Raw genomic sequence first — 12,838 nt, 5'->3', positions numbered from 1 at the left:
GATTTATACCCCCCTACATTTAATTCATATTTGCTAAGGCTATGATTTTGTGCGTGAGTATGTGAACATGTTTATGTGCACGTATATACGCGTATTTAGGTATATGAATGTGTATATGTGTCTACGGTACAAAAGAATGGTCCTTTATCACATACCTCCTAGTAATTGTATTTAATATGTGGAGAATTAATGATATCCACTTATACCAAATTGTTTTTATGTATTATTCTTCAATATTAATATTCGTCTTTTTATATAACCTATTTCTTAAAATTTTCATTTGATTGCGTTATATGTATGTATGTCATTATATTGTTACGTTTCAATTTAGCACTAGATCAATACTGCTCCTATGTGACCTTTCAAAATACTACCTTACCTTTTAAGATCTTTATTCAGAGGATATTAACAATGTAATTCAGTTACAAGTTGATTTTATTCATTTACATCATAGTAATGGGAATCTTCCGTTCCATAGAAAACCATACCTGAAATGTACAAGAATATATGTATGCTCCCTGACTAACTGCTTTGAACAGTACTTACACATTCTCCTCTTGCCAATCGACGTTGGAGATCCGAAAATTCCTCGCTAGGTTGAAATAGTTGTTATTGTTTGTTTCTCAGTTTACTTCGCCTATCATTTTTCAGCCGTTGCCTGCCTTATTCTCTATACCTTTCCGAGAATATTTCTTGCATAGATTGTTATTCATCACTTCCAGAAGGTTTACTGACATATTAGAGCCATATCGCCTGAAAAACAATATTAGTTAGCTCTGGTTTCTGAATACTGTTTGATATTTTCGGTAAATATTCTGCATAATACGAATGCTTAAATATTTGTACTGAAAGGGAAGGATGTGGCGACTTACCTTATATGTTTCTATTCCATCGCATGAATAAGGATTGGTAAATAGTTGAAAATAGGTTGGAACAATATTTTGTAAACATTCAATTTCAAGGTTAAGAGACAGCTGTTGGTTGACATCTGCCGAACTTTCGTAGTGTCGTTCCGACGACTTACACCGAACTAGTTCTACAGTTGTTCACGGGTGAGGGATTGATCGGTTACTCAAGTTGTCAAGGGTTGTTTAAGGGTTGCATTGCTTTGAGAAGGAGTTTTGATGGGTCATGGACTTGTTGATATTGTCTCAAGTGGCTGTGGAGGAATTGATAGATGTATGATGTTGTGCACAGCGCCCCCTTGGTGCTTGTAGTGTAGATTGGACGCACTGTGGCAACAACTGGTTAGCTGTCAGATGTGGCAGTCTCTTAGTATTCGGAAGTTGGCCTTCGATGAGCTTGGTTCGGAGTTCAAGGATACCATCAGACTGATTGTAGGATATATATGGTTGTATTTGTGCCATCCTTCACGGGGATTATTTCTACAAGTCAGGATTGTATAGTGGTCATTTTGGTGTGGATATTTGCAGTCTGAAACTTAAGCTCTTTTGAGGATTTGTGGTGGTTACCGAACTCGTGCCAGGTGGAAGGATTTCCGAAATTAGGTATGTCTGAATCACTGTCGCATCTCTCATGTGGTCTTAGCTATGATATCATCTCCTCAATTCTACAACCTTCGTTTCTCGTCTCTAGATTCATAAGAAACAGAAGGCCCTCAGTCACTCATCAAGTCCCAGTAGGACTTCCGTGCAGAGCACCACACACGAAGAAACGTATAGAAAACCCCTTGGCCAGGGTAAGAATTTTACCATTAAATGTGTTTTAAATGATTTTAATAATATTTGCTCCCAGCGTTGTCATTCAAGTGAATATTAGTTTTGAAGAGAGGTTTCAACACTCATTCAATTGTCTTGATTTTTACGGGTCATATGGTTATACAGGCCACCCAAAAATATACTCTTGTTATCTTGCTACTTTGCTTAATGAAAATATACCAGGAGTATTGATTAGTCTAATAGTCTCTATTGAATGGGGGTTGAATCTCACCTTGTTTTTATCTGATTCTGATTGAGAATTTTCTTCCGTAGGGTTTTTTTTCCTGTTTTCCTGATTTCCTGTTTTCCTGTTTTCCTGTTTTCCTGTTTTCCTGTTTTCCTGTTTTCCTGTTTTCCTGCTTTCCTGTTCTCCTGTTTCCTGTTTTCCTTTTTTTTCTTCTTTAAGGGTTTTTTTTCCTATTTTCTTCTTGGGTCTTATTTGGTGATCCATTCCTGGTCCAGCTTGTTGTGCCCTACAGGGTGATCTATCTTGGTGGTGCTACAGGGTGATCCATCTCCGCCGTACTACAGGGTGATCCACTGGTGCTACAGGGTGATCCATCTCCGCCGAACTACAGGGTGATCCACCTCCGTCGAACTACGGGGTAGCCTAACACCATATACCGGGTGGCCCAAAAGGAGCACGCAAGTTATAATTGATTTAATTGAATATTTGTGATATACTGAGTTATTTGAATAATTGTTGCCCTTATGTTTATTGATACCTGTTGATATAGTGTTTGTTTATCGTTTATTGATTAAGAGTTTGTTTATTGATACCTGATTGATATAGATATTTGTGAAACGGAAATTGAGGTATATTCTTCCTTTCACGATTACTGATTGACACCGATGTGCCTACGCCTGAGCTCACGCGACGCAAACGAGTTTGTCTTACCTTCCGATACTAGTATTTACGATTTCACCTACTCAATTTTCGTGGTAGTTTTACTCGACGTATTGTAGTTTTTTTTGAGCGTCGTTACTGCCGTAATTTATGGCTGATTGAATTCGTGGTTATATACACCGCGCTCTTGTATTGACATTTGAACATCGCGTAGTAGTGTGAGTATCGCATTGTTGTCTTAGAAGCGTGGTTGGTTAATCCATGTGAGTAAGGATTACTGAATAAATCATATTGGGGATCTTTATCTTTTATTGCCAATATTAATTGGTAAGTTATTGATATTGTGAGTTACTTAGGGTATCTGGAGGATTAAATTTTCCTGGCGCCCATTAAGATCTATTTGAAATTTGCTAAGTTGTTTAACCCACTCCCGTCTCCACTGTTTAGCTTAGCCGCGGATACCCATCTGTCTTATTTGTTACCGACAGATGATTTAGTTTTCTCTTGTGGTTTGTGAGGTGACAATATTGCACTTGTATTTTATTTTTCAACCACACACAGGGTTTTAAACCCTCAGTGGATTTTAAATTTATTCGTCGCTAATTTTAAGATGTGAACCCTATTTTTTATGCAACATGTACAGATGATGAATAAATATATTATTATTATTATTATTATCATATAATTATGAATTGATTGGTCCAATACTTCCGGTGATTATTTGAACTGAATAAAAAACTCATTACTGACACAATCCTCTCCATGGCAATATTCTATACAGTTTCAGGAAATAAAACAGAAAACCGTAGCTTTGCGGTCGCTATAAGAATGGATGAAACCACTTTGCCTCATCACTATCAGACACTGAATACACAGTTAATCTAGAAGCTAGACTGCAGCTCGAGATGAGCACTCGCTTCCTTTTTAATCCTGTCAGGATTAAATTGATACCCTCAACGGTTATTAACCGGTAAGGGTCGATACACACTGCTGAAACAGTAGATCTGAAGAATTGGATCATGAAGTTTTTGAACTCATTCAGAGAGTTCAATTATCCAGGTTGAAGGTTTACGTCTTCTAAGATGTATTACAGGGTGTTAAAGATTGGAGCTCAGTTTAATTTTCCGATGAAATTCGTTCATTCCTGCCAAGTACATTCGCGTGAATTGAACTCTTGATTGAGGATATTTTTCTCAACGACACCAGATTAACGGGGTACCGGATAATCTATTATAGCTTTTTTGTCCGGGAAAAATGAGGGCCAACCAATTTTCAAAATTTATTCTCACTGTATTTCCATTATTTGCAGGAATACTTGATATATTATACACACTTATTGAACTATCAGATTATGATAATGTAATGTTCGAATCGGAATTCATGACACGTGAAACAAGCACAACTTTGGAATTATAAATACGATCCTATTGTTTTGTTATAATAGTTCGATCGGTGATATTCGTTCCATATCGTGAAATTCAGGTTTTTCATGATAGTTTCGAAGATTCCGGTAAGTTGATGATCGCAAAATAAATAAATATTTTTGTTGTTACAGTAATGATATTATTTTGAATGGAAATAATTATTGCTCTCTCTTCGTACCACACTGTATTCTCGAAAATTCCACCAAGTACTTGAATCAAATCTTTAATGATTTAAGTAAAGATCTGCTGTATTTCACAACTTTCAAAACTAAAATGTCCAGCCCCCATTTTGATTCTCGGGTCTCAAAACTCAATCAGTAACAGAAAATATTTATCTCTCCTGATTCACGGCTAATATTGGGTATCTGCCTTTGAACGTATTAGGAATCATACATTAAAAGGTGAGACCTCGTTAGTTCTTAGCTCGCACAAGTTTCGACTTTTGAGAGTTGTTGTTCATAGGAAGGTGACAGCTGGTTGAAAGAAAATAGTCTCAAACAGATTTTTTCAACAGTTGAATATCTCAGTATTCAATAAAGAAAGTTGAGAAGAATTCTCAGCTTAGAAAAATTTGGTGAGATGAACTTAGGTATCGACTTCCGCTGGTATTTTTCAGTGCGGAGAATTTTCCGAATAACATTCAAAACTTGTCGATATAAGCATTAAATCAGGAAAGATCTTGTGTTCTCTCCATATCAAGCTTCGTTTTGAAAAAAATCACTTCTGAAAACTATCCGTGGACAACATAAAATATAAACCAGCAATCGAGGTGTCATTAATTTCTTCATACGTTCAAAAATACCTTATGACATGGTAGTTGTCAATTATTTGATTCCTCAAGTCATTCACATCTAGTACAGATAACCAGATAATCAGAGAACCACCAGATAATCTCATAAATAGAAACTCAGAGGATTCATATCAGACTGCGAGCTGGCCAATTTTGAGGTCCAGCACGTCCAATCCAGCGATAAGGGTAGATGATGTCTAAATGCTGACGACCAAGAAGACTGAAATGAGCCAGAACCCCGTCATGCATAAACCACATGTTTCCTCTTACAAGTAGGTATCGGCAAATCTTCTAACAAAATGGGTAGTTGATCTCGCAAAAAACCGTGTAGGATTCATCTTTTGATCTTGCTGGTGGAAAAACTGGGTTAATGAGGTGGTCACCGATCATTCCTTCTCAAACGATTAGCGAAAATTGTTGCTGAAAATGCCTTTCTCTAATGACGTGGTAATTTTCGTCGGCCCAAAAATGGCCATTGTGAACACCCTTCTTTTTCCGAACACACCTCTTGCATGAAAATTGATGAAAATGTTCAATGCCGAGATCCCTGATATTCACATCAAAAGTGAAATCCTTTGTGAACCCATAAATTCTGCTTTACTTTACGACAAATTCAAATCTCTCAGGTCGTTGAAATTTTCTGTAGTATTGAGATGATGTTTTTGTTGTTCTGGCGTAGGTGAAAATTCCTTATCTGAAACACTTTTGTTGAAATTGTAAGACGAGTTTGTCTGGTTGACGTGGTTTGGACAGAACGGTATTTATTTCAAACTCAAAAAAAACTGAAGAATAATGTAAAGGAAGCCGAAATGAAATAATAATATTCCCTCAAAATGTTTCTACACAAAAGAAATGGAATTGAAACCCTTTTGATGATGGATTGTAACTCTTCAATCAACCTGTTACGTCATAAGAAGATGAATAAAACGATGATGTTACGTAAAGCAGGTTTTCGGAGAAAATCTATATTCAAATAAAAAGTAATTGTGAGATATTCACTGAGATTACAAAACCGTAATACGTGTTCTGCTATGCAATAGCATTTTATTCAATGCTTTATGAACATTTTGAATCTTAAAATCTTTGACATTCTTGATGACTAATCAATTCACAACAGTTCAGGTATAAACCACTCAAAGATTTAGGCATTATTCAAGAAACTACCTATTCAATCACTAATAATTTTCCTGGAATTCTGGAGAACTTTCAAGACTTAATACTATTATGTACTCGTGATGCACTGTTTGGAACCTTTTGGTGTACCTAATAATGAATTTTACTGGAGTTTTTCCCAACACAAAAACGTTATTTAGACACCTCGACACGTGTTTCGATCACCAAGTGATCATCTTCAAGAGGAAAAATGATCAATCAACACTATAAAATGAATTTTACCAACTCATTAAATGAACATGTAATACACTAATTACTGATTGTCCATTAGTCATTACCCTATTTTGAAATATATATTTGTTTTTGGTCAAAATTTATCTATTAATTGGAATTTTACATATTTGAACAAAACTATACAATGTTGCAAAGGGTGAAAAATTAAATATATGAAAAACCATCAGGAGGAAATAACAAATCAACAGGAATGAATTGTCTACGTGATACTGAGTTCTATGAGAAAATTTAATATATTATTTCAATGTCTAATTAGTAAACTATGTAAAATGATGAAAGACATGAGAACTGATCTTTATCTTGGAATTTTCAAATTGTTATGAAATATTGTTTTCATGAACCCTACATATCAAGTGTGTTCCCAATATTTCAGTTATTTTCAAAGAAAGCAGCTTTTGTCGAAGAAGCACAAATGTGCTCATGACTGAGGGAATGGAGTGTTCATTTTGAATTCGAAAAAAAAATGCAGAAAAATACATTGATATTATCAAAACTATTTAAAGATGTTTTTTTCAAGCCCTAAAAAGATAAAAATAAGATTTCAATTACATTGAATCTATTTATTTCCAATCACTTCACAAAATTCAATTGTGAATGAATGAATTTTATTTAATTGCCACAGTGCTGCACGATGTGGATTAGAGTAATCTTCACCTTCTACTATCAACTCATCATTACATAATTTATATGTTATAGAAACTTGTCGTGAGATTGAAGAATTCGATTACCTAATTTGAACCTACCTTTTTTCAAATTAAAATCAATCAGATCTAGTTACTTGACTTACTAGTTTATCCACACAGGTAGATCTTCGAAATTAAGGCTCTCGTTTCACTTAGTTTTTTTAATTGAAATCAATTACATCAAGTTACTAGATGATCTAAAGAGGAAGATCTACGAAATTTAGGCATTCATATTACTTAGTTTGAACTCAGCTATTTATTTTTGTTCTATAATTTTTAATCCTACTTCTTCAGTTCTTTCAGGGATTTCAAATCATTTTTTATAATATTAGACAATGGAACAGAATCCGAACTGATGAAATTCATCAATTTGTATTTCTCAGAACGATGTGCTCTATTTTCTTTCCGCATGATATAATTGATTTGAATTGTTTAGTAACAATTTTAATATTATAATGAAAAGTTGCTTTCCTGTTTGGGAAAGGGATGATTCATCACGAAATGGTCGGAAATGGTATCCTTCCACCATACCTACCTCAAAAAAGGAGATAATAAAAGATATTTCATGGGGGATTTTTCAATATCTGAAAATAGTATTGCATACATGGTGATTGGAAAGCGTAAACGTTTTGCCATAGAAATTATCATTTGATTTCGGTCGATATTTCATAATATTCATAATATTCAGCATATTCATTGATTTCGTGAATAATGTGAATATAGCAGAAATGGAATAATAAAATTAACTCAAAATTTGTCTACCTAGAACAGATGGAACTTGAACCCTTTTGATGATGAATTGCAATTCATGAATCAAATTTGTATACCTGTTACGTCATTTGTTATGTATATTTGTTTTTTCTGGGATTCAAACCATTGAATCAAGTTTTGTCTATTCAAAAAAACTATACAGTGTTGCCAAAAGTACGAAATGAAATCTGTCGGTAGATGATAAAAAATTGACTACATAAAACTGACTTCTATGGAAAAATCAGTATTTTTCCTATATTTTACTATGTAAAACAATGAAAGAAATGAGAATTAATCTTTTTCTTTGAATTAAAAGATTTGTTATGAAGCAATTTTATATTGTTTTCATGAGTCCTATATATCAATAGTGTTCTCGTAACTACTATAGTTATTTTTAATAAAAGCATATAGGTATCATGGATTGCCATGATACCATTTGATTGATTACAGAAAACTGGGTCTCGATCATCCTACCGGGGTTTATTTTAAAACCTTCGAAACCTTCGAGTATATGAAGCGGTTCACTAGTTGATAAGAAAACATTTGAGAAATAAAATTTGTACTGAAATGTACAGTGACAAAAGTTCATTCAGAATATTCATATCTGAAAGTAAAAAAATAAGATTTTATGAAATCAATGGTCACTGAATTATATAAATTCCTGGATCCTAAACTCATTTATCAAAATAAATCACATAATTTCATGGCATTTGTATCTTATATTAGATCAACAAATTACCTATCCGTATACATTTTGTGAATTTTCTTTTACTGTTTACGAAAAACCTCCCACCCAATTTTCATATTATCATTATAAATTCCCACTTTCACAATATATCGGTAGGCGGACGGCCGACTAACTAGATGACGACCGTATAAATACCTGGGAGCTATCTAACCATATTATTCTGAGTGAAAGTTCAGTGATAGTGATATACTATATATTGCTGACATCCCACGACGAAATAAACATTTCATTGAATTATTCAATTCACAACAAGGAAAGAAACATGTCTGTGTACTACAAGTTCAAGTCGGCTGTTAAATATGACACGGTCACATTCGATGGACAACATATTTCAGTTAAAGATTTAAAGGAAGCCATTATGCTTCAAAAAAGGATTGGAACAAACAATGACGTTGACTTGAAAATAATGGATGCCCAAACTAAATCGGTTTACACTGATATGGACTTCTTAATACCGAAAAATTCATCAATTCTAATTGCAAGGGTACCGGTAACTCCTCGAAAAACTAAACAGTGGGAGAGTCAAAGAGAAGAATGTTTGTCACTGCCAAAAGTAGGTGAAAATGATCCCATTGGAAAATCTGCAAACTTGTCAAGTTTAGATATACCGGAAGAAGAGAAAATCAGAATAATGATGTCGCAGTCAACTCAGGACTATGATCCGAGCAAGTATAAAAAACTTCGAGGTTTTAATCAAGTGGGACGTCTACCTCCTAATTATAGATGCCACAAGTGTCATCAAGAAGGACATTGGATCAAGGACTGTACTTTTGCCGATGGAAAAGGTGTCAAGAAGAGCACTGGTATACCTAGAAGTTTTATGGTAAAAGTTGAAGGTCCTCAGGTGCCCGGAGCAAGGATAATTGATGATGGACAGTATGCAGTTCCTCTGGTGGATTATGAGGCATATAATCAGAGAGTTGTTCCTGCTACTGTGAATGAACCAAAACTTGGCATACCTGACATATTGGTCGAGAACAACAAGTTGTATTTAGAAAAACTGGAGAACAATGAAGGAAACCATAGTGAGAACATCGGTTTGCATCCAGTTCAAGGGCTCACGACATCACCACCAGAAGTATCAGATGTGATTGTCAACACAAAAGCTGACAATGGCGAGTCTAAGAAATTTTCATCGTCTATAGAATGTGAACCCGCTACTTCTTCAACAAATCTGGATTCAATAGGATGTTCCCCTGGTGACATATTGGCAACACCGGCGCTTGTTGAACCTACAGCAATGTGTGATAGTGCAGTCCCTATCAGTTCAGATTTTTCTGACAGAATGACTGTGAAAGCTACAATAGGTGAACCATCAGGGCACTATGGTTACATTCCATCTATCCTGGAGCAGGCTATCTCAAGTGCTTATCAGTCACTACCTCCGGCAATGGGCGAGCTTTCAACTTTTCAGGATCCACCCCCTTATTATGGTTTGACGTTTCCATGGTATACTCCTGACATTGCTCCTGAGCCTTCCAGTATGCCTCTTCTGAATGGCATCATTTCCAGTTATCCTCCTATAGGTCATCGGCACTATGGAGGCACGGTTGGTGACAGAACATCAACACGAACTGGGAGCAGAAGATACCATAGAGAGGATGAGTACGTGACTTCTAGAAAAGAAAAAAGGCATGCTGGGTCACCTTTTTCCAGGAGAATTCCCTTTCCTCAGAATAGGGAGCTTCATACATATTCAGGCAGCATGAGTACGAGCGTGTCTTCCAGGAAAAGGGTAAGGCATTTTCGATCACCTTCTCCAAGGATGTCTCCTCCACATAAAGAGCATCGCGTGCGTGATGTCGTACCGCCTCAACATTCGCAGCGTTAATCCAGGAGAGAAAATGAGTGTTTGAACAATCAACGCTATGACAGGAGTGGAACCTTATCCTACAGTGAAAGAGAGACCCACTTTCGATCACCTTTTTCGAAAGTGTCTTCTGCTCGTAAAGGTAGTAATGGCTACTCTCAAAATTCGCTACGTTTCTCCAAGAAAGAAATTGATTGTTTGGAAGAGCAACGGAATGGCAGTAGTCGGACTGTATTTCACAGAAAAAGAAAGAGGAATGTTCGATCACCTTCTCCAAGAGTGTCTCCTTCATATGAAAAACGTCGCAGGCAAGATGATAATTTTCCTCGTGATTCGAGTTCGAAAAGAACTTCACACCAAAGACATCGTACCAGGGATAACAGTTCATCTTCCAGGGTATAATGAAGATATATGAATGAAGATATGACTCATCAAACGGTATTTTGTGTAAATTCGTTGTAAATAAAATTGTAAAAATATTAGTTTTGTTTTATTAACATACAGACTAATTCGTTGTTTTCAATTGTCTTAGCAGTGACAATGATGTGGTTCCCTAAATTTGTCAAGACTATAATATTTATATGTATGGTGATCTAATCATATAATTTTAGGCCTCAATCACCCCATCTGAAAATATTCGTCGTAATTCCAGGTTCACATGATCCACGTGAAGCAGATGCGGTTGAAAACCTTCCAAATCTGAATTATTTACTGAAATATATGGAAAAGTTGTGGAAATTTTGTTATGGAACAAATACAATCTTCTCAAATAACCTAGAAAATAATATTTTTGTTTGAAATTCATTTTTCAATTCTCATGATATTTACTGTTTCCAATTTTTGAATCCGTCGTTATCTGCATGAACTTACTAGTTGATAATTTCAAAAGTATCTTCGAGCTCCGAAATACGTACTAAACACTACAGTGGCGAATGCAGATATGAAATGATAATATTTATTTGAGAAATTCTTTTCTGGAAGTGATGAAATAGAAAATGAAGGCATCAATTCATTTTGTGTAGTTTTGATGAGAGTCTGCTCCTATCATGGTTTTCCTTTTTGAAGATAATCGAATGAAACAACTCCATGACACCCACAAATAGTCGCCAAGAAAAATATTATATTCACTGATTCCTCCGATGAGATTCACTAATTCTTCCAATTGAATCAAAACGTATGTTTTTCATACACAATGATATGCAATTTCCTGTCTGCAAAAATGAATGTCGAAATTTTCTCCATTCAACATGCTTTTCGTAAGTCGAGAATAAATGCTATGAATTCATCTATGCGTATACAAAGTGCTCAAAGAAGTGTCATCATGGATCAGAGAATGTCATTCAGGAGGAAAAGTGCGGAAAAATACTGTTTCTCAATGTTTACTTTCATTTATTTCCCAGTGAAACTGGTGTTTACGCAACGCAATATTATGGAAGGTATCGAATTCTCCCATGAAACTGAATTGAAAATTCACTCAAGTGCGCCAGAACACTACTACATCAAGTAGGTACCTCAACAACGACGGGGCATATCAAAAATGTATTTTTCTGCATTGTAATGTTGCTGGTAATGATATCATATAATCTGCTGATAACTGTCAAAGCATAAAAAATTTGAGAAGCATATGCCTGTTTAAAATCTGTTTTTCCGTTAATCAGCTGCCGCCCCCGCACGAACGACAACTCTCAGAAGTTGAGAAACTTGCGAGCTAAGAACTAACGAGGTCTTACCTTTTAACGTGTTATTCCTAACATTCCTGTATACATTATTTGAAAAATATCTGTTGATTGAGAATTTTTTTATGGAACAAATTCAATCGTCTCAAATAGACCTAGAAAATGATATTTTTGTTTAAAATTAATTTTTCAATTCCCATGACTTGATGCTGCTATACATAAATAATTATCAGAATACGAAGTGATTGGATGATATTCAAATTACGATTCCCAATTTTTGAATCCGTCAATATTTGCATGAACTCACTAATGAAGATAAACTTCGTGATCCAAAATGCGTATTGAACACTACAGTGACGAAAGCAGATATGAAAACGATGAAATCAATCCGTTTTGTGTAGATTTGATGAGAGTGTGCTAATGTCATGGTTTATCCTTTCTGAAGATAATCGCTTAAAACAAATTCAGGACCATACCAAAAAAACGGTCGCTATCACTTTCCGAGCCGAAAAAGCAGTTTCTTGCTTTTTCTGGAGACGGTTCTCTCTTTGCAATCCACTGTTTGGACTGTATTTTTCTTTCGGGCTCATAATAGTGTATCCAAATTTCATCTAAAGTGATCGATCAGGCCCAAAACTCGGATTAATTGCGCCTAAATTAAGACAACAAAGTATTGTAAATGTTTATTCGAAAACGTTTTTTGTCTAACGTGACCAAATGCGGCGACAGCTTTCTGATTTTGATTTAATGTGTGACAAAAACTTTCATTTGACATGTTCATAATCTCTGCTAACTCTCTCACTTTGATTCGGCAGTCGTCTAGCATCATTTGATAAACTTTGTTAATTGATAGTATTGGAGTCATGTATCAACACATAACCTTTATTTTAAACCTCCTAACACGTGTTTCAATCACCAAGTGATCATGTTCAAAGGGAAGATTATGAAGTGATATCTCAGGATTTAGCTTTTGCGAATTTCATGT

The 12,838-nt window shown here is 35.3% G+C and overlaps 1 long non-coding RNA gene across 1 annotated transcript; it reads right to left on the bottom strand.

The window, feature by feature from the left end:
• Window positions 1-324: 324 nt before the first annotated feature.
• LOC141482910 (uncharacterized) lies at window positions 325-1,711 on the bottom strand. Its single transcript, XR_012465799.1, has 3 exons — window positions 873-1,711; window positions 547-753; window positions 325-488 (listed from the first exon to the last, which is right to left on the bottom strand). It is a non-coding gene; the product is annotated as an uncharacterized lncRNA (long non-coding RNA).
• Window positions 1,712-12,838: the final 11,127 nt, after the last annotated feature.

The sequence above is a fragment of the Leptinotarsa decemlineata genome, unplaced genomic scaffold (genome assembly GCF_025532065.1).
Source record: "Leptinotarsa decemlineata unplaced genomic scaffold, Ldec_3_MD MMD2_tig00002082_RagTag_RagTag, whole genome shotgun sequence".
Taxonomy (NCBI): Eukaryota; Metazoa; Arthropoda; class Insecta; order Coleoptera; family Chrysomelidae; genus Leptinotarsa; species Leptinotarsa decemlineata.
This window is presented reverse-complemented; position numbering and strand designations above follow the sequence as displayed.